We start from the raw sequence: 27,993 nt of genomic DNA, 5'->3' as shown, positions 1-27,993 counted from the left end.
GGTGTAGGGTAAGTGAATCGTACAGAACAAAATAACTAGAAACTAGTCGGCAATTAAAATACTTGTTTTCGAGACAAATATGGGTATATACAAAGGTCTTAAAATAATAAACCTCAGCCACATTTTACCATTCGGCATGCAAACATTAACACTATTTATAATCACAATATTAATTTTATTTAACTATGATATTATTTAACTTAGGAACATAGAAGATATCAATTAACATAGTAGGTACGAATGAATACAGTTATACATATTTCAATTATAATATATTGACGAACGACAGAGACGTCTGACAGAGAGGAATGGAAGAAAAAGACATGTTGCGGCGACCCCAAATGACTTGGGAACAGGGCAGGAAGATGATGATGAATATATTGACGAAAAGTAACTGCAGAAACTGAATAACGGAGGATATTCCATAGGTATCACATTATTTACTTAATTGAATTTATTACAAACATTTGACAACTACCCGTACAAAATTGTCGTTAAAAACCACTCGTATGGAACGAGCGGTGTAGCTCGGGAAAACCGTGCGGAAAATCCGCCAGTGCGAGAAAAAAACGAATTAACTAATTCTGATATACACTCCCCTAGAAATATAATATGTGGGCGAAGGATGATTATGAGGATGATAAAACAAAACGATATCGTTGTGAACAGAAACTTTCCCTTTACACATTTTACTTTTATTTGACGTGCAAACCCAGTGACTGGTACCATTCTGCTGTCTCCGCCGTATGTAGTGAGGATAATCATCGTATAGTAACAATTGATTCCCTTTTTTGGAGCTGATGTGTGCGGGACAATACGAATCGTAAAATAATTACGCGAGTGCGGAACAATATGTGTCGTGAATAATTATACGATCGAAGTGATTATGTTTCAATATTTATATCTTAATGTTTTAATGTTTGTTGTTTGATAGTCTAATAACATTTGTAAGATACTTTAAAATTGTAAAATGACTAGGTTAAATTCACTTTATAAAGTAGACTAGGGCCCAGACCGCACGCCAAAACGCGTGGGCCAATAAGAAGCAAGTGTCGAAACAAGAAATTTGTAAATATTTTCTTATTGGTCTAATTTAACGCGCTCTGATTGGTCGTCCAATCAGAGCTTTAGAAATAGTTTGCCCAAAATTGTATAAAATGAGAGCCATTGTAAGCCGCTCAAGCAGTCGGCAGGCAACATTTGAAGAATAAACAGAACTGAAGAAAGCGACCGAGCAGTGTTTTACTTCACCAATCCAGTATAGCAAATGTATCCAGTACATTAGTGGTCCTTCGAGCCGGATTGTGAAGAAACTCGTCTCGTCAAAGTCAAGCTCGTCAGCTGCAAGATGCCAGTCACACGCTCCGAGGGGAGGGGCCGCAAGCCGTCGAACACGCAGCCAGCTCCGTCGTCGCCCGCAGAAACTACAGAAACTTCAGCGACCGGTACCAGCACGGAAGCCACCACGACACAGACGGGGACAACTGCCACGGAGGACTCCGAAGAAACGACAGCCTCTGGGACGACCGACCCTACCACTGTGACCTCCGCCGCCAGCGTCTCGACCGCCGCCGCCGCCACAGCAGCCGCCGCCGTGCCTCCCGCACCGGCTGCCACCGCCCCCCCCGCCGCGGCCGCCAAGCTGCCCTCCGTCGCGACTACGCTCACCGCATCGAAACAGCTGATGAAGCCGCCTACCGCTGCCACGTCGAAAAGTCGCCGTGAAGGTGACGCCTCAACAGTCAAGCGAATCGTCAAGAACACCGCCGAAAACAAGAAGCCAGCTGATCCGCCGCTTCCCCGCCCCCCTAGCAAGAAAGGGGGTGAGGGGGGTTCAACGTACAGCAAGTCGAAGAAAATCTCCAAAGCCAAGGAAGAGTTGCTACGCCTTCAGGTGGAGCTGGCAGCAGCCCGCCTGGCCGCACTAGAAGCCGAAGATACAGAAGAGGAAGATGAAGAGGAGGAACAAGACTCCCTCTACTCCGAGGTCAACGCCCGCGTCGACAACTGGTTGGACAATCAAGTGGCCCGTCCCGTCTTAGCCATCGCCAACGAGCCACACTGCCCTCCGCCGCAACCGACAGTCGTCCGCGACGTCCCCCCGCAGCCAGAAGAAACTCATCGAGTACCGGCGGGAGGACAAACCGACCTCATCCTCTTAGCAGAAGCAATCACCAAGGCTGTCAAGGCGGCTCAGCGACCGAAGTTCATCGAACTACCTATATTCAGCGGGTCACATCAAGAGTGGCTGCCTTTCCGCGCCGCCTACTACGAGTCTGAGTCAACATTCAGCATCGTCGAAAACATCAACAGATTAAGAAGAAATCTGAAAGGAAAAGCAAGAGAAGCAGTTGAAGGGTTGCTCATCACAAACACGCACCCTTCAGAAGTTATGAAAACATTGGAGTCAAGATTTGGCAGACCAGAATCCATCGCCATGTTAGAAATGGAAACACTTCGAAGCCTGCCACGCCTCTCCGAGTCGCCGAGAGACATCTGTATATTCGCCACGAAGATTTCTAACGTCGTCGCAACACTGAAAACACTGGGTTGTTACAACTACATGCACAGCCCGGAACTCGCGAAGACACTGGTGGACAAGTTAACACCGACGCTACGGTACCGTTATTACGACTTCTCGTCGACGCAACCAAAAGAAGATCCCTGCCTCATCAAACTGGAGAGATATCTCAAGAGAGAAGCTGAGTTATGCGGGCCTTACGCATTACCCGAACAGGTGGCAGCACTATCTACGACTGCGCCTACGAAGAAAACACAACGAGTCACCAACGTCACAGAAAAACGCTACACGCCGAAATGCTTCGTGTGCGACGAAACAAATCACACTAACATAACCGAGTGTGAAACTTTCAAGAAGATGGAAACTGATTCAAGATGGGATACAGCAAAGTCCAAACGCCTCTGCTTCAGATGTCTGCGGTATAGGAACAAGACTCACCACTGTCGTGCGCAGCCATGCGGGGTCAACGGCTGCAAGTACACGCACAACAAACTGCTTCATCAAGACAAGAAGTCAGAACAAGCTGAAAAGACTGAAAATACAGAAAATGAATCGAAGACTGAAAGTATCAACTCGGCGTGGACAGTCAGGAAACAGTCTTACCTGAAAATCCTGCCAGTTCAGGTGAACGGACCGAAGGGAAGCGTCAACACGTTCGCGTTAATGGACGACGGGTCGACGGTCACGCTCGTAGACGATGACGTCGCGGCGAGCGTCGGTGCAACAGGGCCATCCGATCCACTGAAGCTAGAAACTATAAATGAAATGAAGGCGGCCGAATCTGCGTCACGAAGAGTCACTATCGGCCTCAAGGGGAAAAATAAATGCGAAGAAACAGTACAGGCGAGAACAATAAGAAACCTACAAGTGTCCTCCCAGCGGGTGCCTCAAGAGTTGGTGGAAAGATGTCCGCACTTATCTGACATCAAAGACCACCTCGCGTACGCCAACGCCAAGCCCCGCATACTTATTGGCCAGGACAACTGGCATCTTCTGATCACTGAAGAAACAAGAAGAGGCGACAAAAACCACCCGGTGGCATCACTCACGCCACTCGGATGGGTACTACACGGCAGTCAAACAACAACACTCGGCCGGAAGATCGACTTCGTTTCTCACGTGACAGAAGCAGAAGATGACCTAGAAAGCCTGGTCAAGAGGTACTTCGAGGTTGACGCCCTCTGCATTAACCCGAAGAGACCAAAATCAGATCCAGAGGAAAAAGCGCTTCAGATACTGGAACAGAAAACAGAAAAGGTCAACGACACGTGTTATCAAACCGGCCTGCTCTGGAAGAAGGAAAACATCACGTTACCCGATAACTATGAAAACTCACTGAAAAGGCTCTACAACATAGAGAAGAAGATCGACCGTGACCCCGCCCTTAAGAAAAAATACGTCGAACAAATGGAAGCCCTTATAGAGAAGGGTTACGCCGAGCCCGCGCCACGTGAGAAAACTCCTGATAAAACATGGTACCTGCCTCACTTCGCGGTCATCAACCCCATGAAGCCAGACAAACTGCGAGTAGTTCACGACGCCGCCGCCAAAACCAGAGGTGTAGCACTCAACGATATGCTACTGAAAGGCCCGGATTTACTTCAGTCTCTACCGGGCGTCGTCATGCGCTTCAGGCAACACCTCATCGGCGTCACAGCAGACATCAAAGAAATGTTTATGCAGGTGAAACTACGAGCTGAAGATAGAGACGCGCTGCGGTACTTATGGCGCGGGGAGCGCCGCGACGATAAACCTCCGGAAGAATACCGAATGACATCACTGATATTCGGGGCGTCAAGTTCACCGTCAACAGCGATTTATGTGAAGAATTTGAACGCCAAACAACACGAGGTCACTCACCCCGAGGCCGCAGCTGCTATTGTAAATAAACATTACGTCGACGAATACCTAGACAGTTTTAGAAGCCTGGAAGACGCCATACGCATATCTACTAGTGTGCGTGAAGTACACAAGAAGGCTAGCTTCGAGCTGAAGCAATGGAAGTCTAACTCAGCGCCACTCCTGGAAGCCCTGGGAGAAGAAACCCAAACAGGGAACCTGGAGCTGTATAAAACCAAAGAACAGACCGAAAGAGTACTGGGTGTCATCTGGAGAATGAAGTCCGACGAGCTGACTTTCAACCTGGACATGGCCAGAATACCTACAGCACTCGTCGAAGGGAAACGACCAACTAAACGGGAAGCCTTGCGTATCGTGATGTCGCTCTTCGACCCGCTGGGGTTCGCTTCGCCTGTCACTATCCGGGCAAAACAGCTGCTCCAAGAAGTCTGGCGCCGAGGCACTGCATGGGACGACTACATAGATCAAGATCTGGCCGAGCAGTGGGAGTCATGGATGGGACAGCTGAAAAGTCTCCACGACTTAACGATACCACGACGCTACCTGAAATACAGCGACGCCTCCACGCTCGAGCTCCATGTATTTAGCGACGCCAGCGAGTCCGCCTATACAGCTGTCCTGTACTGGAGGGCAGTGACCTCCGACGAAGAAATCGGCATATCCCTTATCATGGCCAAGGCGAAAGTGGCGCCACTGAAGCTCACCAGTATACCCAGACTGGAGTTGCAAGCCGCAGTCATGGGTACTCGACTCGCCGACGCCGTAATCGAAGAACACGAGAAAAAACCCGACCGTAAGGTATTCTGGACCGACAGCCGAACAGTACTCACATGGATCAGAACGGGGTCACGGTCATATAAACCGTACGTGGCCCACCGACTCGCAGCAATAGAAGACAGTACTAAGGTCAATGACTGGCGCTGGATACCGACAAAACAAAATGTCGCCGACGACGCAACAAGAGACGTGCCAGCCGCGTTTGATAAAAATCACCGGTGGTACAAAGGGCCAGACTTCCTATACCTACCGGAAGACTCGTGGCCTACAGAACCCGCACCACCTACAACGCTCGAAGAAAACTGTGAAGAAAGGACGCATCACATAAGCAACAAACGAAAACACAGACTAGCCGAGAGTCTGCCTGACCCGACGAAATTCTCCAACTGGGACCGCCTCCGGTACGCAACCGCACGCGTGCTTCAGTTCATCGACCTCTGCAAGACAACTACACAAAAGGTCAACTACCGACGAACCAAGAAAAACAAAGAAGCGGATCCTGCGTGGAAGAGAACTAGAACTGCGACGGAAAAACAACAGGCGCCTAGACCAAAGAAACAATCGACACTCGACCTACGCCCTGTAACAGCTGACCTCCTTATAAGAGCTGAAGAACTTCTGATGCGCTCCACACAGGAAGAGACCTTCACAGAGGAAATCGATTGTCTTAACAGCGGGAAATCGATCGCCAAGGAAAGCCGCCTGCACCAACTCAGCGTCGAGTGCGTCAACGGCTCGCTCCGACTACGCAGCCGTATCCGAGCAGCAGAAAACATCAAGGAAAATGTCAAAAGCCCACTGGTTGTCAGCGGAGAGCACCCGACGGTGAAATTATGGATAAAGGCAGTTCACCGACAGCTTCATCACGCCGGCGTCGAAGCAACCATTAACGAGTGCCGCCAACAGTACTGGGTGCTGCGGTTGCGTCCTATAACACGCACAGTTATCAAACAGTGCCTCTTCTGCCGCATGAAGACACAGACGCCGCCGTACCCGAGAACCGGTGACCTGCCAGCGTGTCGCTTAGCTCACCATAAGCGACCCTTTACATTCACCGGAGTAGACTACTTCGGCCCCCTCTCCGTGACCGTCGGACGCGCCAGACAAAAAAGATACGTGGCCATTTTCACGTGTCTCACGACGCGAGCCATACACCTCGAAGTTGCCGGCTCGCTCAGTGCCGACTCAGCAGTGATGGCGGTCAGGCGGATGATCGCGCGACGAGGTTGTCCGACCGAGATCTGGTCGGATAACGGCACCAACCTGAAAGCTGCTGACAAAGAATTACGACAAACAATCGACGCAGCCACAGCGGAGGAAGCAGCCAAGAAAACCATTTCCTGGCGCTATATCCCGCCTGGAGCGCCGTTTATGGGCGGCGCCTGGGAACGCATGGTGCGCTCCGTGAAGAACGCGCTCGCAGCGACACTGCACGAGCGCCACCCCACCGAAGAAGTACTCGCCACTCTACTCGCCGAAGTAGAGTACACAGTAAACAGCCGCCCGTTGACACACGTCTCCGTTAACGCAGAAGATCCAGAAGCCCTGACCCCTAATCACTTCTTATTAGGGGGCCCGGGGCGCGTGCCACAGCCAGGCACATTCACCGAGCGCGACGCAGCTTCCCGATCCAGCTGGCGAGCCGCGCAGAGACTCGCCGACGTCTTCTGGCTCCGCTGGGTAAAGGAGTATCTTCCCGAGCTCCAACACCGGCGGGAGCCACACGGCCGGGGTCAAGAGGTCAAGGTGAATGACCTCGTGCAGATCGTCGACCCGAACCTGCCCCGCAACGTGTGGCTACGAGGACGAGTCGTCGCGACGTATCCTGGCCCCGACGACGTCGTGCGGACGGTGGACGTGCAGACCAAGGGAGGAGTGCTGCGTCGGCCGGTGAGAAAGCTGGTGATCCTGCCGCTGTCAACAGACGACGCACCCGCACCGGAATGAGATACGACACAGTCGCACGGCGGGAGTGATGTGCGGGACAATACGAATCGTAAAATAATTACGCGAGTGCGGAACAATATGTGTCGTGAATAATTATACGATCGAAGTGATTATGTTTCAATATTTATATCTTAATGTTTTAATGTTTGTTGTTTGATAGTCTAATAACATTTGTAAGATACTTTAAAATTGTAAAATGACTAGGTTAAATTCACTTTATAAAGTAGACTAGGGCCCAGACCGCACGCCAAAACGCGTGGGCCAATAAGAAGCAAGTGTCGAAACAAGAAATTTGTAAATATTTTCTTATTGGTCTAATTTAACGCGCTCTGATTGGTCGTCCAATCAGAGCTTTAGAAATAGTTTGCCCAAAATTGTATAAAATGAGAGCCATTGTAAGCCGCTCAAGCAGTCGGCAGGCAACATTTGAAGAATAAACAGAACTGAAGAAAGCGACCGAGCAGTGTTTTACTTCACCAATCCAGTATAGCAAATGTATCCAGTACATGATGTATTTAATACCTGGGTGAACAAAAACCTTGTTAAATATAAACGTTAGGTTTGAAAAGACGTCAAAACCAAACATACATACGTGTGATAGATAATGTCTTACTCGTTAATCGAAGATGGTCTATTTAATTTGATGTACCAATTCGCTTTCCTACATTTTTTTGTCAAGTAGCTCATAGGAACATAGCAATAGCAGAACAGTATGAAATTGCGTTTAGTTAAATAAAACAATTGTTTATAAAAAATTATGTATATTTAATTTTATAGAGAAAATCCTAGGTTAACACAAAGATAAAATTGCTAACACATTAACTACAAAATTATTAAAGGCCGCATCATCATCTGATGACGGACCTTTTCCCAACTATTATGTTGGGATCGGCTTCCAGTCTAACCGGATACCGCTAATGATTTTTTTGACATGACATATTTTGCAACAAACCACAAAAGGACTAACCATGCTTGAAAGGTCACTAAAATTAGGTCAGTTTGATATATTGTCCTTTAGAAATGACATATACGGGCGCAGGATGATTATGGTCATTATAAGTTTTAATGGTATTTTCCCTGTCGACGATGACTCTTCCTCTGCACAATTTACTGCTAGCAGACGTACACAGCCAGTGGTTGGTACCTTTTAACTGACTCCGCTGATGGTAGTGAGGATAATCATTAAATAACAACAATCTTTTACCCTTTTTCGAGGTGATGTATCTGATACCTGTAACAAAACATAACCTTATCAAATAGTTGCTTAATGATAGGTTTAATGATGCAGCGCCATCTTAAAATCTCGTATGATGCAATAAAATGATTGTCAAAAGTCATAGGCCATTACCAGAGAAGTGCCATTATTTTGGTATAGCGACCGTAGCATATTTTAGAACGCAAGCTTTTTTGAGAATATAAGTAACGAGGTTCAAAAAAAAAAAACACAATTTATGTTTTAGATGTTAGTATATTTTATCGTCGCAGGATAAAGCTTTCATCAGCCAATTGCCGTCCGTCCGGGATGGTTGGCACACACTTTAGAGAACGCCTACATTATTTTTTTTCCAATTCTGATATATTCCCCAGTAGAACCTACAAAAAAGCTAGGTGCTGTATGACAATGCTCGTGTTTATCAGATTAATTCTTTTTATACAAGCTTTGACTTAAGCCATCATCAATCATGTATATATTTTTTTAGTTTTGATTTCGAAATAAAAAGGATAACTATTTTTTTTGTTTCAAAGAAAACAAAGTACCGATGTTCTTTTAAATTGTATAACATGTTAAAATTAAGATATTTATTACAAAAATACGTCTTCATAAATTAAACGATACATTTAAAAAAAGGATAAACGTCCACGTAGAGTACATGAAATATATGCTTACATAAATCAACAAATTATGAACACCGTACGTGTCACGGACACATGAACGGAGATGCCATAACGCGGGAAGTTCAGGCACCTTCTTCTAGCTCAAATAGGTACGGTGGGCATGACCGAAACAAACCCATCAGCTACGAGTGAACTAACGAGACTTTCGGGTTCTTTAAGATATCTATAATCGATTAAGGCGTATAGGGGCGAAGACAGTAACGTTCCTAGTCCCCAGCCCTTTCTTAGGAGATGTTCCGTTATGGCACCTTCGCCTGTCATTTTGTTCTGCATGGTAGATGTACGTTTCACAACTTTATAGGTGTAAATTCTCCAGTATCTGAAAGATGCTTAGGTGGAGAATGAGTGTGTTCTAATATAGTTGGTCCTTCTACAATATTTTGTTTTGTATTCAACCAAATTTTAGCTTTACAATTATGCTGAAAGTGCGACGTGCATATCCATCGACTGGTGCCTTTCGAGTGGGACACGGAAGCAAACGTATATCTGTAGCTCTTATGGAGAAGTAATGGATGGCCTCTTGTCGATTTAATGTACTTGACACCTGTTATATAATAGATAAAACAATATTAATTAACGAGCTTTATTTATTAGTATGAAAGCTATATTGGCAAAAAATTGGCTTTAGGTAAAGAAAATAAAGGAAAACAATATATTCGCACAAAAAAAGACGCACATCAGATAACAGAAAAAGTACAGAAAGAAATAACTAAAGAATTAACACACGCAATGAACAGAAACATAAAATAAAATGTAATTATAAATGTACATTAACTTCAGATATTTAATTCAGTGCTAATTCAAAGAGTAGGCTAAAATAAGCCATAGATAAAATAAAAATGTCAAGGTATCTGTTAATGTATTTAGTTTATTATAATAATTAAAACATTTTTATTCTTTCTTACTTCTAACTTCTTTATTCGTTCTTGATTCTCTCAAACATGACATTGAAAACTATCGATATTTAATATATTCACCATTATGAACGTGGTACTTGGGAGGAGGATGGCTATGATCTAAAATTGCGTCTTCAACATTATTTGATGAATCCATAACTATTTTCGCCTTGCATTGATTGCTGAAATGTGACGTACAAATCCATCGACTTGTCCCTTTCAACGAAGTGCTTCGATAAGTATATGTATAGTTATTCAGCAGTACCAACGGCTTGCCTTTTTGCGATTTTATAAACACTATCTCTGCAAGAAGAAGAATAAGAATCTTTATTGCACATATTTAAACATAGGCAAAATATTTGTTCTTAAGTAATTTCGGTTCTATTTTATCGAATTGACTTTTTGATTATATGCATCACACGTCTCATCAATAAAAATGCGGAATTGTTTAAAAACATATTATTAAAGCACACCAAAACGTTTCAATCAACCATTTATTATTTGTCCAATTGCATTTTTGGTATCGAGACACACAAACAACAGCACAACTTTAAAATATTATGATAAAATTATATAGGTACCTAAAACAACATTGATTAGAAATAAAATTACATTACGATCAATTAACCCCTTGTATGTGCGCAGATCTACGCGAGACACAATGGATTTTCCATTGTTTTCAAATTAGCGGCATAAATAAATAAAAAGTAAAATTATTATATTTAAATTGTAATATAACGATTATCCTCACTAATAAAATACTTATCGCCTGCATGACTATGTTCAGTGCACGACCGTTCTTTAACTATTAAGTTATGTTTGTTAACAACAATCCTTGCGATACAATTCCGGCTATATCGCTTGGAGCATCTCCAGAAATTGGTTCTTCTCATCTTATCTCGACTACAATGGGAGTAAGTGTAGCCATCAAAGAGCGCCATTGTCTTGCCCCTTCGAGAATGCACATACTTCACTGAAATACATACAATATAACATCATATTTGTATACAATTTTATATTACAGCCAAGTTTCAAATATCTTGGCTTGCATAGTTTAAAATAACTTAGGATATACTAGCTTCCGCCAGCGGCTTCACCCGCGTGGTGTGTTGATAAAAAGTAGCCTATGTCTTAATTCAGGGTATCACCTATCTACATACCAAATTTCAATCAAATCGGTTCAGCCGTTTTTGCGTGATTGAATAACAAACATACATCCGTACATTCTCACAAACTTTCACATTTATAATATAAGTAGGATAATATAAGTAGGAAGTAGGATTTCCGAATTTGGAGGTACATAACAAATTAAAAAACATTCATTTTTTAGAACCAAAGTTATGTTTTGTTAAGGCAATATACCTTTCGTATTGAATGACGCTATGTTATAATTTTTATGCTTAGGTATATTGCAGTGAAACCAGACCTTTAACCTCATATTGATAATTTTAATAACCCTTAAAAATAATAATAAATAGAAGTAAAAACTGTGTACAGATATAAATTATATTTACAATGCAGTTAATATACATATATTTTTGATTTGGTATATTTGTTTATTTAGCCAGTATACTGCCTCTTTTACTTCCTCAACATATAATTCTTTATTTAAGGTAATAATAAAAAAAACAGGATTTACCGATGACATTCAATAAAACAATTCCTACAATAGGCCTTCTTACATTGAATGCACTCGGTGTTGACCTGTGCAGCCTTATTTCTTGCTTCAGCGACTGAATAACCCCATATCTTAAGTTTTTTATAGCAGCTTAAACACCGTTTTTGTCGGTACTTTCCATTTATTTTTTGCAATCGCTGCAATGTGTGGACGCCCTTCGGGAGACTTGAGCTCGAACCTAGTAAAATAAGCAACCATCTTAGAGTGCACTTAAAATGACCATTGATGCTTGAAACGTAAGCAGATATAAAGTTTATTGAAACCAGCAGATAATAATGTGTACCTGTAACCAGTTCGTGCCGGCTATACACGCTACGGTCTACCAAAGAGGTGGCAGGTAGACCGGAATGTGTGTAGGAATAGACATGTGCAGTATTTTGAACGCTACCATTGTTCGGTTGACCTGCGCAGGTATCTGCACAGACTACCTCTCCGGTAGACCGTAGCGTGTGTGGCCGGCATCGTTGCCTAGCGGTTCGCGATTGCTCGTTCTCGCCAAGATGACGTGGGGGGGAGGGGTACAAGCCCAATAGTACGCGATGGCGATGACGAGGAAGCGTGAGCCGCTTGTCAACGTTACGCCAATTGCACCCTTGTTAACTTCGCTTACCGATGATTTGAAACGGACTAACGTTATGGGAACAGACACTAAACAAAACTTAACAATAAAAGATATGATGATTAAATTCTAACGAGTATTTCAGTTTATTAGGTACTATCGATTATTTGAAGTTTCGGTTTTATTATTACATAATGTGTATGACACTGACTTCATTATTTGACGTACTTACAGCCGGTTTCTTCATCAAAAGTTAAAGTTAAAGTTATGGCTAAAGTAAAAGTAACGGTCAAATTCGTTTTTTCAAGGCTAAAGTGACAGCAAAACTAATAGAAAAATTGAATTTAACCGTTACTTTTACTTTAGACATTTCTTTAGCCATAACTTTAACTTTAACTTTTGATGAAGAAACTGGCCGTTAATCTACTTACTTTTGTAAAATATTAGAAACAATTCTATTAAATATTAGCAAACTACATGATTTTATAATTAATATGGTATACTAACACCAATTCATTTTATATAAAATCCAAAAAATATGTAACAGCTATCCTTTGTTTAGATAATCAAACCTAACAATATAATTATGTCATCTATACTATCTATACTAATATTATAAAGAGGAAAACTTTGTTTGTTTGTTTGTTTGGTTGGTTGTAATGGATATACTCAAAAACTACTGGACCGATTTTAAATATTCTTTCACCATTAGAAAGCTATATTATCTGCGAGTAACGTAGGCTATATTTTATCTCGGTGCGGGCAGTAGCTCCTACGGGATGCGGGTGAAACCGCGGGAAAAGGACTAGTTTTACTATATAATTCAAAACTTTGTTTGTAATGAATTCGTGGTGAACTGCTGAAAAGAATCGAGTTAATTTTGGTACGAAAAGGAATGAAACCCTTTTTCTTTAATGGGAAATCATCAGTACCCAGCTACGATAGTGTGTCACGGGAGGGAATGACTTTTACCGACTAAAACCCATATTTTTCACACCTAGATGTAAAGAGATTTAACTAAAAAAAAAAAACAAAATTTCAAAAAAGGCGAAAACCTGATTCATTTTTCCCTGTGCGTGGTACATACAAGTATAGAAAAAAATACAAAATACAAAATGTTTTATTTCTGTAACAAAATATTTTAACATTTCATTTGTGATTGGAGCCTCCTTTTAAGCAAGTAATGCCTGTGTTAGGAGACTCCGCTCTTCCATTGATTTAACTACATTAGTGTGCAGTATGCGCATGAATGTGTGATGTATGTGTGTATATTTTGTGTGTGTGTATGAGTGTGTGTGGGAATTGTATAGTTGCGTGTTTGTGGGTGGTTATACGCAGCTTGAACATATTTTTTAAATCTGTTTTGTTGGTCGATGGGTATTCGTTTAAGGAATTTAATGGCATACATATCTCAAAAATCTTTCTGAGTAACCCCTTTAGGTTTAGGTGTGCGATTTGTTATTTCTGTATCCGGGTCTCGGTAACCAAGGAATAAGACCCTGGTTTTTAGCTTTCTTACAAAACTGTTTCAGATAAGTACAGTTTTAGTTAATTTTGATGTAAATACCATCTTTTATAGTATATTTAAATGGTTGATGGCTATGTACCGTGTACCCTGACATCTTGCCATCACTCTCAGTCACCAGTTTAGCCTTGCATCCCCTACTGTTTCTCGACGAACAACGCCAATGTATTTTGCCCAAAGTCTGTGACTGACTGAAGTTCACGTAGGTATAATGGTTCAGAAGTATCATTTGTGTGCCCGTTCTCGAACTCACGTACTGAAAAACTGAAACAAAACTTCAAGATCAGTACTTATATAAATTCTGAATTAATACGAGATAGGTAGGGAGTAATTTTTGAGAAAAAAATTGTAGTAAAATATATACCATTTGAGATTTTAACACTTTGCTATAAAATACCTAAATATTATCGGTTTTACCTTGCACTTATGTTAAATAACAGTAACTAGCTTATCAAGGTAGTTATGATTAATGTACATTTCGCTAACATTTTCCATTAAACAACACTACAACATTATGATTCCCTTTATTCTAGATAAAATTACATAATATATATCAACAATATCCTATATGATGTTCTTAGGCAGAAAGCAAAACTTATAGCTAGATGTCTACTCTATGCTATGACTGACCATTTGACACCACGGCTACGTAACATTCAACACAGAAAGGTAACGTTCCAGTGAAGTGCAAAATAACAGTTATTGTGATATTTTTATTCAGGACATGTTTTAAACATAATCTTTGTTTTAATCATAGTATATTACACTTAATGGGTGTGGAAAATAAATAAATTTAATATTTTTGAGACTTACATTTGTTGCAAGTACTATTTTCTTAGTACTATCTACGGATTGGATTCAAAACTAAAGGATCTTAAGAAGTAATAAAAATAAATGTGACAAAAACATAAGCAGAAAAGTTCAAGAAAAGATCGATGCAACTACTACAGCCAAAATATATTTTATAAGCTCATAATTATTAAAAGAGTTGATAAAATATACCTACTAAAAAAATTGGATGGTCTGATTGATGAGGCGCCTTTACATAGGCGCTGAAACTAAACTTGTTATCATTTGATTCTAAATGTGCAAACATACTCAAAAATCATAAAAAGTATTACTTAAATATACATATGAATAAAGACAGTAAAACCAAACGTAGGGTTAGAAGAGAACAAAAAATCTACTTGAAAGTACAGACGACCCAGCACGTCTACCTACTACCCGAAACTGTAAAATAAGTATGACCAATCGAATATTCCAAAATATAGTCCAAGGCCGATTTGGGCCACGACGGCTGTCCTCATAGAAGTAAGTCAGCCAGCTGCGCATGACATATTACCTATAGTGTACGAGAATTTGCGTAGATACAAGTACACTCACTATTCCTTCACTCTCATAGCCCGCTGGGACGGCAATAGGATACGACCGGAGAGAGATCAGGCGCGATACCGACATTAATGTTTTCTCCGATGCACGGACCAACTACGAAACGAACATGAACCTTCTACTATTATGATAAGGTTGAAAATCTATTGAAGAAAGACAGATTGAGGTAGGTTGACGTGCTATCTGTACCTCATATTGCCTACACATGCATACATAAACCTGCAACGTTACACAACATTGCATGTAGTGCAAACGTTAAATTTTTATATAGTGGCCGTCGTGGATGCAATATTTGGCTGGAGGGTGCGTATGATCATTCTCGAGACCTATGATGGCAAACTTTTCATCCAATTTGAGCTTAGCATTGCATCCTCTACAGTTGTGTGTGGAACAATACCAGTGGAAGTACTTAGTCTTCTTACACTGCTTCTTGCAATAGTAAGTATAGTCGTTGAACATGATCAAGTGCTTCCCTGAATAACGGGATTTCGCCAGCAGAATCACTGCAATGGAAAAAAGGTGTTAGTATTGGTTCAATCTTTTTAACCGATTTCCCAAAAAGTGGTTAATTTGTTGTTTGTGTTTTTTTTTTGTAATCTGGTTGTAGTAAAAGAAAGACGGAACAGCACGTGGAAGAACAAGACTTCTGTATAGACGAAAAATGAATTAAAACATAATGAATTATCATCACAATTTAATTACATTATAATGTACTCATAAGTACCCATATTTCATGAGCATATTGTGTGTCTAATAATATGTACTTATCTATCACTAAGCTGTCACTACAAATTAAGTATTTGGCCACAATTATTTACGTTTATACCATTTTTTTTAATATTTCAAAGTAACTTTTCTACATTTCTTACATAAGAAACTTTATAAGAGATCATTTACACAGGCCTACTAAGGCATTCCATTACAATCGCTTACACAAAGAAAAAATACTTTTTAAAGCATAGAAACTAAAGTAAATCCAACTTTAAACACAACCCGAACATAGGAAGCAAATCATTTCAGTTTTTAAAAAGTATCATTATACATATACAATCTAGATTGTAATGATATAATGAAATGTTTAAAAACTCCTCATTTTAAAATAAATTATAATCTATTAAATTAGTGATAAGCTAGATAATAAATTACGACACTCACAGTAGAAAAATAAATATTACTAATATAATGTTTATTAAAACATTAAATACTAAAAGCACACGAAGGAAATAATGTGGCTAAAGTTCATGGCACACATGAAAGACACGGCATTATATTTTTTAGGCACCTTAAAATGGGTTTCGCCATTAAGAAGATTTTACAGGACACATATTTAAAAAAAATTGCCAATACCGGGAAAAAAAATAATTGAGATCTATGATAGGCAATGGCAATTAAATTATGCTTGATAAAATACAAAAAAATTTCAGATTTGTGCACGTCTTTACGTAAATAAACTTAATCTAGTTTCAGAGATCATCATAACGCCTACGCGTATTCAAAAAAATATGTACCGTACTTTCCTCTTCAATTCGAAAACTTAAATTTTACATCACACAGTAAATCTCAACAAAATAACTATGAGACAATGATATCCTGCTTATTAGACCATATCTTTTGAAATCCGTCTTTAAAAAAAATACTTATATTAAATTCTACAAGTCCGATTACATTATCATAATGTTACAATATACCTACACGTAATACAAATCGGTAGGCATTTCAAAAATATTTTAAGTACCCCGATTAATAACTTTGACACAACTTTAAGTACCTTTTTTGGCACAATAATTATTTGCTGTCACTGAACATTTTCGAGAAGATCAGATACTAAGATGACTGGTATTCAGCTGCATCTGGTTAGACTGGAAGCCGACCCCAACATAGTTGGGAAAAGGGCTCAGGAGATCTATTATATTTTGACATAATACCCGTTAGATATAATGAAAGCAGGTGGTGGGTGAACATGTTCAAGTTTCGCTGATACCACGGTTCTGTGCGCAGCCCTGATTTCATTGGTGATGATCAGACGTGCCTTGCAGAACCCCCCTTTGGTACAACTCCAGGTCTTAGTCTTCACATTGCTCTTGTGACAGTAGAATGTGTAGCCGTTGACTACCGCCAGCTCTTTTCCGTCTTTCTTCTTCACCCATTGCAGTACTGGAAATAAATAGATATGTTTAAGTATACTGGTCGTTATAACATTAGTATTCAACTGCATTCGCTTAGACTGGCAGCCGACCCCAACATAGTTGGGAAAAGGCTAGGTAGGTGACTAAGTATACTGGTAGGGTTTAACTTGAAGTCTTGGCGTAAAATGGCTGTTAAGGCGATATACTTTTTGGTAATTTATACATTCGTATATCATAGGGTTTTTATTTATTGACAACGAATACATGATTTGTAAAGGTGGGTTGTTTTAAATACAGTTTTCCTTAATTTTTATTCAAAAAGAAGGTGAGGATAATTTAAAACAGTAACTTAAAATTATTCCTTTAATATTCCAAGCAGCTATTAATAATCTTTCTCAAAACTTAAAAAAAATGTGTTTACAATGTCTTATAGTTTAAAGGTTCCTTTACATGTAAGTATCGTACCAGACAAACCAATATGTATTTGAGCCTCTAGATAAAGGTCGTGCCAAGCCAGCATCCTGGCATCTAAATAGCGAAGTCTGGCATGACACGTGTCAGACACGCTCATTCTCTATATGTAGATGCCAATCCACCTTAATGTTTGTGATAGTCCGAAATTGATATCAAGGTTCTGTCTTCAGGGGAACTCTCATTAGTGACGATGAGCCGAGCATTACAGCCCCATTTACAGCAGCTCCAACGAGACGTTCGTTTTGAAACTTTATGAAGATAATATGTAAATCCGTTTAGTATGGCCGCCTGCTTTCCATTCTGCCTCGTCGTCCATAATACTGAGAGTTATGTTTTATTATTAATCTGCTTTTTTCTAAATACAGTCTACTTTTAGTAGCTTCTTTACGTACTTATAGATTTACCTACTTGCGACCACTAAACCAAACTTCTACAGGAACCAACATTTACCTACGTAACTTATCTAAGTAAAAAAGATCAAGCGTGCAGGAACATAGTTATTTTATTTATTTAAGATGAAAACAAATAGCCATACAAATTCGAATATTTATTCATTTTTAAAATACTTAAGAATTTACCGGCCCTTTTACTCCTTAATGTTTAATTTGCCAAAAATGTTAATGGCCTCCACGGCCGATTTCGGCCACGGCGGCTGTTCTCATCTAAGGAGATCAACCAGCTGCGCAGACACAAGTGCACTCACTATTCCTTCACTCTCATAGCCCGATGGGACGGCAATCCGACACGACCGGAAAGAGAACAGGCGCAGGACCGACATTTACGTGCTCTCCGATGCACGGGTGAATCAATCACCAACTTCCAGACTACAGGCTGATTTGTGAAAGTTTAAGAAAACCCACCAAGCCATTTCGGCCCGACCCGGGAATCAACCCGAGACCTCTGGCACAGCAGCCGCGCTTGCGACCACTAGACCATCGAGGCAGACAAAAATATTATAAAACATTCGGCAGACTAACTTATGCTTGACTTGAAATGCACACAAAATAGGTAAACAAAGCCCCGTATTCATGGTAAACATTTGTTTAGCAACAAAGTGTTGTCGAATCAAGGTGTTGCTGGTAACATTGTGAGTTACAGTTGATAACAGCATGTTGACAAGATGTCGCTCGATGAGCGTCGCTAAACAAATGTTTACCATGAATACGGGGCTTAAAACTGTAAAATTGGTACTAGATTTTGACAAAGAAGCCTTTGTGTATAATGTAAGCTGGTGGTGGATGGTTATGCTCCAGCCTGTGCGACATTACACGGCGGTCCCAATTATCCGCATCATTCGTGATGATGAGCCGAGCTCGGCAATTCTGCCCAAATGTACAACTCCAAGTTGACGTCACCCGGCTTTTCACTCGACAATAGAAAGTGTAGCCCTTCACAATAGCTAATTCAGACCCATTCTTTTTCTTTGTCCAAGTAACTGTAACAAAAATGGATGATTTTTTGTGGTGAAAACATCACGACATTTAACATATAATACCTACAATACCTTTCTTTTTACGGTAACGGGAAATCATCAATGCATTTGAAACTCTGTTTTTTCTGTAGCCACCGTAACTCTTTCGAACAATCCCGAACCCAAGTATAATTATTCATTTTTTTTTTATATTACGTAGGCTAACATAAAATGCAGAATAAAGTAAGTACCTAGGTAAAGTTTCTGTTGTAACAAAAATAAGCGTCTGATCCCACATTACCTACTACATATTATTTATTCTCCATTTGTGCATTTCCAGTGTTGTTATTATTATGCCTTCGCGGATAACAAAGGCCGGTGGTAGATGATTATGATCCAACTTAGATGACACAAGATACCGGTCCCAACAATTCGCCTCTTTCGTGATTGTAAGCCGAACTTGGCAGTTTCTGCCGTGAGTATAACTCCAAGTACCTATAATTCTTCTTGTTTTTATTCTTATTACGGCAATAGATTCTTATTACGGAAAATGTAGTTATTTGCAATAGCTATCTCCATACCATTGTCTTTCCTTGTCCATCTTGTACATCTAAAAAAAGAACTAATTGCCTTTTACATTCACCATGCCCATCATCATATGACAGACTTTTACTGACTGGAAAACCCCTATTCCTTTTGTATACGTATATCTGAATAATCCCGTAGGCTTCAAAACATCTGTCACATTGAATTAAAAAAGTCTTTCAAAGAAATAAAATCACTAAAATAACAATTCACATATTTTATAAATCCTACTGTATAAAAGTACTTACTAAGTTTTTGTTACAAATGAATGTTACACAATTATACTATCTATGTTGTACTAACGTGTATGTACAAAATATTTCAGAGGTTACAGTCAGTTCGTTCCCAGCGGTCCAGATTCCGGTTTCACTTCAGCAGTTTTTATATACATTCCGTCGCAAATAATAAAAGCAGGTGGTGGATGTGTGTGCTTCAACATAGAAGAGACAAGATGGCGATCCTGGTACCTAGTTATTTATTTTTTTATTTTTTTATTATGGTTATTTATTTTTTTATTTTGTCTATTTTTAGGTATTAATATTATACATAGTACACCAAAAACTACCTGCAATACAGTTATTTCTTTTTTATTCTCAATCCATCCAAAGGTTGTCTGTAAGAGATCGCTTTTAGCGATAAGACCGCCCATTGTGTCACCGACTTTTAAATCTGTAGATCAGTGTTTTGTTGTTGTTTTTGTTTTTTTTTTTAATTTGGTGTACATAATAAAGAGTATATCTATCTATCTATCTATCTATCTATCTAGCTCCATTAGTAACGATCATTCGAGCCCTGCAAGCACGTCCGAAAGTACAATTCCATGTTGAAGTCATCTGATGTTTAATTCGATGGTAGAAAGTGTACCCATTGACGACCGCTATGTCTTTCCCATTCTTTTTCGTTGCCCAGGTAACTGGAAAAACAATTGATGGCATTTTGTGATGAATTGATTGATTAGAGTTGGTGAGTACCTATAGATCTCATAACAGTTATGGTACAATAAATGACGTGAAATCATAATTCACACGTAATACATTACCATTAGAGCGGTTTCACACTAGCGAGTTCTGCCGCAAGTACACGCTCAGTTTAGCCAACTCTCGACGTAAAAATCTGTAGCACTTATAATATATTCATGTATATATTATTGTTTCATATGTCACACGACTGTCATCACCCAAGAAAACAACCGTATGTATAATCCACTCGTTCAAAGCGCCTTTTGGCCACAAAGGGTACTCTTCTACTTTACAGGTCGAGAGGAAAAAAAGGAACCTTCGTACGTTTTTTTCTCGAGAACGCAAGGATATATCAATTTGGAATTGAATACGTAGACTCGTCGTAACCAGTTAAAGTTGAATTGATAGTAAACTACAGTTGATCACTAGAAACACTTTATTTCCATACAAAAAAAAAATACAAAATAATATACTTTATACAAAATACGTAGTTAAAATAAGTTAAATGCCCACAACAATGTCGATTACACATTTATCTTAATAAATTGAAATCACAATTTCAGGAAGAAAATCATAGGTACTACGTATATATTTTGGAGAATATTCAAAATAATTCCCACGGAGACAGATGAGGTGAGCTGAGTCCTTTTGTTTTCCATAATTATTCCGCACATAACTTCTCCTACTACTTACCAGTTCTTATACAAATACCTTCATGAACCCATATCTTCGGAGGTGGGTGTGAATGATGCATCATGGAGGATACAACGACCCGGTAAGCCGGATCACTTTCATTGGTGATACTCATTCTTGCCTTGCATATCTGAGAGTTGGTACACCACCAAGTACTTCGGCTTTGGGATCGTCTACGGCAGTAGAACGTGTACGAACCGACGATAGCCAACTCCATGCCATTTTCTCTTTTCACCCAACGCACTGGAAATTAAAAGAATTATAATAAATATTCTCTTTATTGTAGTCAGTCGGTAAATTGTTTATATCTTGTTCAAATTACATACCTGTAGTCTTGTAAATCCTTATTCATATAGACTTTTACAACTCTTTTCTATATCATAAAAATCAATACTCCCGAACATAATTTACCCACTAGACTGGTGAAGAGCTCAAAAGTAAAAGGAAATTGACAATTTTTTTTTATATATAAAAATTTACAGTCTCAAATACAGCAGAGGAACCGTTTGTGAAAAAGTTACAAGCGACGGAACCCATTACCTGTCAAAACGAAAACACAAGAAAAAAATTGTACTAAGTAAGAGATGTTAATAACATTTTTTATATAAAAAAAAAACAATAATTTAAACGATTATTTTAATTAAACAAAATAAAGTTTAAATTTTACAATAGACCCCATTTCTCACAAGAAACTTTGGCGGTGCATGTGTATGAGGTAGATCCCTCGCTTTTATTTCGGAGCCAAAGGATTCCGCTTCATGGCTCAGTAGGATCCTGGCCTTGCATCGTGAAGAGTTGGTGCAACTCCAAATGCTCCTCCGAGGGTATACCCAGTGAGAGTAAAACGTGTACCCTTTATATATAGCTAGTTTTTTTCCATGGTTGTTTTTCACAAATTGAACTGGAAAGAATAATGAAATAAACCGTTTGCCTTATGCTTTGGGTTTTATGATTTAAAATGCAAATCTGAAAAAAAATATATAAAACTTCTTGTGAAGTGGTCACTTCTAATATTTCCAATAGGTATTAACCCACCTGGATGAGCAAAGACCATAATAATATAACATAATCACAGGTTGCAACAGACTATCAACAAGAACAACTCATTTAATAGAACTTTTAAAGCGATTTATTTATTATGACCAAAATGAACTTTAAACGGGATTAGCATATTTGGCTAGATAAGTTATTTCTAAGTATGATTGAAATATAATCACGTGGTAACAGAGGAATAAGTACCCTTCATCTAACTATGCAACGGTATATATGTAGTTATATCCCTAGGAAATAGGAATATAGCTATATTACGGCTCTATCTCTCATACTACGACATATTTAATAATCTATGGTAAGTACCTACCTACATAATTGTACATACATTGGAAACACCAAAGAATTCAAATTTTACAAAAAATACCATTATGTATAACAAATCTTGGACGCGTGTGGTTGTGGTCTAATCTCTGTCTTGAGTATATGATACGACGAGTCACCAACTCACTGTTAGTCATGCTCAAGAAAGCCTTACAAGTCTTCCCGTGAGTGCAAGACCATCTTTCCCGGATTTGGTTCTTGTAGTGGCAGTAGAAAGTGTATCCCTCAACTATAGCAATCTCCTTACCATCTTTCTTCCTCGCCCACTTAACTGTTGTAACCAGAGAAAAAATATATCAAACAATCAGTTTTTTACCTAAAAGTATGTTTAGAAGAAGCCAGGAAGAATTCAAACATTTTGCCATTATTTCTTTATCAAATTATCAGCTTCTGCTAGTGGCAATTTTTTGTATATGGTGGCAATAAACAAACTCTACAGCAATAGTATAAGTACTTTTCGATTTTTATCACACAAACTCAAAGCATTTCCAATTGAAATAACGTTTGGAATAATTAAAAACACAGTCTATGATATTTAAAGGTTTTTCAGAGTTTATTAGGTAACTACTGTGATTCAAAAAGTATTTTCATTAATATTAAATACATCGATCACTGAAACATTTCGAATGCTTGGATACTTAGGTACCTACCTAATATTGGCAGTTTATCGCTTACTATCTAGAAGAGAATCTATGTTACTTATAACTAATAATTAAAATCACAACTATAATAAATGACTTAGAAAATTCAAAATCTACATTCGAAAAACATGATACCTATTTTGTACCACCAAAAAATCATAATAAGTATAATGTACTAATTTATAAATATAAATAGGCTGAAATTCAGGTTAGAACTTGTAGTTAACTTCCTTGTCAACTTTAAAGTATCAAGAAAAGATCTAAACATTTACACGATATTTCTAATATTTAATTAAATACTTTTATGTTCAGGGCCGAATAAAATGTTTAACATCCACTATAGGACCACTATAATTCTACTATCATAATTAGTTGAATACATTTTATTTTCAAATACATAAATTAGCATTAGCATTAGCATTTTGAAGACGTTATCTGACCTGAACGACTCCCGTATGTTGAGCCATTTTATAAAGGTCATAGTTCGTCAGGACATACCCTAAATAATTTTAATTTTAATTTACTAACCCTTAGGTATAAGCATTACTAACAAGTGAGCCTATGTAGCTTCAATAAAATAAAAAATTATAATTATTAATTATAAATTAATTGCTACATAAATTATTACACCAATTGCATTGGTAAACAGAGATCACAATGTATATATTAGTAAGTAAGTACTAGAATAGCTACAATACTAACAGCTTTTTCACAATAGCGGATTTTCTGCGCGGCAACGCTCGGTTCATACGAGCGATGTCATCTGAAATGTTTTTTCCGATCGGAATGTGTCATGCGATTTTGTTACGCGCGACAAAAATCCGCTAGCGTGAAACCGTATTGATATTTAATAATAAAACGCGGTAGTTTTCACAAAGAATCCATTGGAAATTTTGAATGACGGTGGTTTATGGTTATGCTCTAGTTTCGACGTGAGGACCACACGATCGGCAGGATCCCGGTTGTTTGTGATCATCATTCGGGCCTTGCACCTCATCGCGTTTGTGCAAGTCCAGGTGCACTTAGCCATGTTCTGCTTGTGGCAGTAGAAGGTATACCCGTTGACGATAGCCAGCTCTTTCCCGTTGGATTTCTTTACCCAGTGGACTGGAAAGAAAATCTTATATTAGTACTGTGTACTCGAGTCTACGAAGTTAGTTTCTAATGTGAATTTTATGGGAATTAGTGAACTTAATCAAAACCTGCACATTGCACAGTGCAGGAATAGTTTACGGACCATTGACAAAATTACTTGCAAGCTTCTTTTATAATTTATTTGTAAAGAAATTACATTACCAACAATAAATGTAACAATTTTGGTAAGATAGGTATCTTCGTTGTACCCGAGAATCTACTGCAGTAGAGGTAATTTCATTATCACCACCAATACAAAAAAAGAAAATATATTATGATTTATTCATATTAAAGTCTAATACCAATTTATTAGAAGAAAGCTTTATAAGAGTAAGTCAAATAAGTTTATCTAGAGACTAGAGACCCACACTCCACAATCCACCATTACAACGATTTTGTGTTTAAAGTTATGTATTTACCTTTTTTATAATTTAATAAATAAATAAATAGCAATTGTTCTACGATATTCCAAGAGCTGTTGTATCCGGAGCGCAGAGATACTCGACAATTGATGTTCTATTGTTTTATAATTAGCACCCTACAGGCCGTTAAATCTTGTGATAGTATCCGTGGGCGATGACAAAGGATGGTGGGGGGTGATTATGATCTAGCTTAGCAGAAGCTATCGTACGGTCTTCATTATTGATAAGCATCCTCGCCTTGCACCTTCCAGCCTTCGTGCAACTCCAAGTACTTTTCACAGTGTGGTACCTCCGATGATAGAATGTGTAACCATTGACCACAGCTAAGCATTTGCCGTCGGTTTTTCTTACCCATCGCACTGAAAAAGGACAATACTTGCAAAATCCAATTTATTATGACAATGGTATGTAAAATGTAACAGTTTGGACGTAATTGAAAAACGTGCGCTGCATTCGTGAATTATAAGACACTTATTACTATTGTTTATAACAAACCAACTTCAAAAAAATAAGGTTTTCATTTTGACATCTCGTTTGGATGACACGATTTTGATGAGGTTTCCACTGAGTATTTGTCAGACTTAGGATACCATTGATGTCGGATTTATTTCTTTGTATTTTTTTTTATTATGTACATTCAACTTCAGGTCACTGGTAATAGTTTTAGAGGAAAATCGTACTTATTACTATTGATTAAGATGCATGACTTCATTAAAAGAATCAGAACTACATTGAAGTTTACTTCAATACCGTGCAAACGAGTAAAAGTAGTCATATCTAATGAACTACGCTACTGCTTCATGAAAAACTGGAAAACGCGCATAAAAGGTTCCGTACCATTACCTACAAAATGGGTGGCTTTTTCGCTAAGAGCGATCTCTTGGGTACAGAATCTTATAAATAACCATGTCTATGTCCTTAGTCTACCTCTGTAAAAATTCCCGTCAAGAACGTAAAATTGCGGCGGTGGGTGGCAATGTTTTAACTTATCGATCTCGTTATGCTCAGGTACGATGCCATTGGACGTGATAAACCTCGCCTTGCAAGAATTACCCTGGCTGCAGTACCACCTGATTTTCTCAGTCGAGTTCAAGGTGCGGAAGTAAAATGGGTACCCGTTCACAATCGCAATTTTATTCCCGTTCAGTCTCTTCGCAAAGATCACTGAAATAAATATTCATAAATATCTTCATGTATTGACTATTTACGGATTTCAATAAACTACTTATCTATTTATAGATTCGCTTGTTAGAGATATTAATTTGACATTGGGGATAAGGTCAATTGATAGTCTAGTAAGCAAAACTATACATACTTAGATAGGTTATTGAAATACGCAGTTATTGTACTTATTTCGTTGTATGTTTAAGAATGAAGGACAGTTTTTCTAAATATGATTTATTTATCACCAAACACACACACGCATAAAACTGATTACACACATTAACACACAATAAATGAGATCAATAGAACTATTATTTTCAAACATTTATAATATTTTAAAACAGATTATGACTAGATGTAAGTCTGACTAGATTTTTATCTATTTATCTAAATGGCTGTAAATAGTATTTTCCACTAATAAATTGTTCAATCTGGTCAACTTGATTATAATTTTGAAACAGGTACTCATTTTGTACTAAGTCATTATAATATGCGACTAAGATGAACCGAGAATTTAATATAGCTACTGAGAGATAAATTCACAACTACTAACAATAAATATTACTATTTCTTAACGTTTTTTCTCTTACTTGACTTCAAATTATTTTATTATGTTTAAACTACAATTAAATCTAAAACTTTAATATTAAGAATGACATTACAATACTTTATGATGTCAAATAATTAGACTTATTATAAAGAAGCTTACGAAAGACCTGAAATACAACGATTATTTTGAGATCAATCAACGTTATATCTTTTTGGAAAATAGTGACAAGTAAAACAATACTTATATATTTCCTACACACCTACACTAGCAAAAGCAATATTATACTTTAGAGGTAATTAAACAGCAAAATACTTTGACAAAATACTCTAAAATACAGATCATGTACTAGGAGGTAATAATATAATCGATCTAAGGTGAATGCTTCAAATGGTAGCGGGAAATTTAATCAATATGTTTTTTTAAATGTTTTTCCTAAATGAACAACTAAGTATTGTAATATTTTGGATAACAAGTTTATCGGATTACATTTACACTAAAAGATCTTTTGGAGTAACCTACAAGATTTCAAAAAATATTTAGAGGTACATTATGACGGCGATCGGTAAGATCACGCATATCAAATATTAACTAAAGTAAAACATCAAAAACTATCTTATTTTGAATTCCCGCTAACAATTAAAGCATTCACTTCAATAGAATTCTTATAATATTTACAACTTGACATAGAATCCATTACTGATACAATACTCAGATGGGTCATGCTTATGATCCAGTTTAGCCGACAGTACAACTCGTCGCGATGGTTTCACGTGGTTAGTGATCTCCATCCTAGCACTGCAAGTACCTCCAAATGTACAGTTCCAGATTTTCGTACTCTTCTTTAGATTTTGTTTACGACAGTAGTAGGTGTAACCGTTAACCAGGGCCACTTCTTTTCCGTTCACTCTTTTCACGAACTTCACTGTAAGAATTTTTGTATGTTTTAGTACGGAGAGATTAAAAATTTGTTCAATTATCATGCACTAATACAAGCTCGGTTTCTACTTGCGAACGCTAGATGCTACGATGCTAGATGTACATTCTTAATGTAAATCTTAGAGGTTAATTTGAAAAAGGTATGTTGTAAATAAGGCAATATCATTTGTATTAGGGTTGTATTTGTTTTAATAATATAGAAAAAACGTAAAAAAACAGAAGTCTTATACACATCAGAATTTGTAAAGGCTTGCAATCTGAAGGTAAATCTTATAAGTATTGTTACATTTTATAAAGATCATCAAACAAAGTAAAGTAATCATCATCAGCTCGAATATGCAAATGTCATGATATAATTTTGGACACACAATAACTCATTTGTGTATCCAATACCTATATACATTATTGGCCTTACGACAAAAACTTTAACCACTGTTTTACACTTGTCTAAAAAAAATGTGGCTCCAAAATGAACC

General features: G+C 38.4%; 1 protein-coding gene and 1 long non-coding RNA gene across 4 annotated transcripts in view; both read right to left on the bottom strand.

The window, feature by feature from the left end:
• The window catches only part of LOC124634364 (modifier of mdg4-like), a 486,707-nt gene that overhangs the window by 293,271 nt on the left and 165,443 nt on the right, over window positions 1-27,993 (bottom strand). The window lies entirely within an intron of this gene.
• LOC124634377 lies at window positions 63-7,692 on the bottom strand. The gene is made up of 2 exons (XR_006984857.1): window positions 7,612-7,692; window positions 63-797 (listed from the first exon to the last, which is right to left on the bottom strand). It is a non-coding gene; the product is annotated as an uncharacterized LOC124634377 (long non-coding RNA).

This window comes from Helicoverpa zea, chromosome 11 (assembly GCF_022581195.2).
Source record: "Helicoverpa zea isolate HzStark_Cry1AcR chromosome 11, ilHelZeax1.1, whole genome shotgun sequence".
Classification (NCBI taxonomy): Eukaryota; Metazoa; Arthropoda; class Insecta; order Lepidoptera; family Noctuidae; genus Helicoverpa; species Helicoverpa zea.
Note: the sequence above shows the minus strand (reverse complement) of the source record. Positions and strands in the feature narration are given on the sequence as shown.